This window comes from Nerophis lumbriciformis, linkage group LG13 (genome assembly GCF_033978685.3).
Source record: "Nerophis lumbriciformis linkage group LG13, RoL_Nlum_v2.1, whole genome shotgun sequence".
NCBI lineage: Eukaryota > Metazoa > Chordata > Actinopteri > Syngnathiformes > Syngnathidae > Nerophis > Nerophis lumbriciformis.
The window spans coordinates 33,661,777-33,662,761 of record NC_084560.2 but is presented as its reverse complement, the minus strand read 5'-3'; positions in this window follow the sequence as shown (position 1 = coordinate 33,662,761).

Genomic DNA, 985 nt, shown 5'->3' with positions numbered 1-985 from the left:
AGTGGTTAGAGTGTCCGCCCTGAGATCGGTAGGTCGTGAGTTCAAACCCCGGCCGAGTCATACCAAAGACTATAAAAATGGGACCCATTACCTCCCTGCTTGACACTCAGCAAATAAGGGTTGGAATTGGGGGTTGAATCACCAAAAATGATCCCCGGCCGTGGCCGCGGCCACCGCTGCTGCTCACTGCTCCCCTCACCTCCCAGGGGGTGATCAAGGGTGATGGGTCAAATGCAGAGAATATTTTCGCCACACCTAGTGTGTGTGTGACAATCATTGGTAGTTTAACTTTAACTTTATTTATAAATGATGGTAACATAGAAATGTTTGTCAATATTATTATACTGCAAGCAAAAGAAATTGTACACAAATGTCAATTTCTGAAAGTAAAACCTACATTTTCTAATTGGCTGAATGGTTTCAAATTGTCAATTAAATCTTGCAAAATAGTTAAAAGTACAAAAGCCCTTAAATTGATATCTTTATTGAAAAAATTTAAGTGAATTTTGGTGAATTTTGTATTGTGTATTTAATCATATTGTTTATTATTCCATCCATCCATTTTCTACCGCTTGTCCCTTTCGGGTCGCGGGGGGTGCTGGTGCCTATCTCAGCTGCATTCGGGCGGAAGGCGGGGTACACCCTGGACAAGTCGCCACTTCATTATTATTATTTTTAATACTCTACTTGTATTTGCTTTTATTTTCTTTCCTTGACATGTTTTGTTAAAGTCATAATTTGCTCAACCTACTGGATGTGTCAAATCGTTGAATATGTTGACTTTTATGTACATTGTGCATATATGTTTGTTGTTCAATATAAATGACGAAAAAAAAATTGCGAACATTGGACTTTTAACAACGACTCAACGATAAAGTACGCACGTTCCGCCCCGAGTCGTTGTTTTCTGTCGGACCTTTCAAGCGACGGACATATATGTTCTGGACAAGAAGGAACAACGGTAGAAATCCACGCGTGTAAGCTT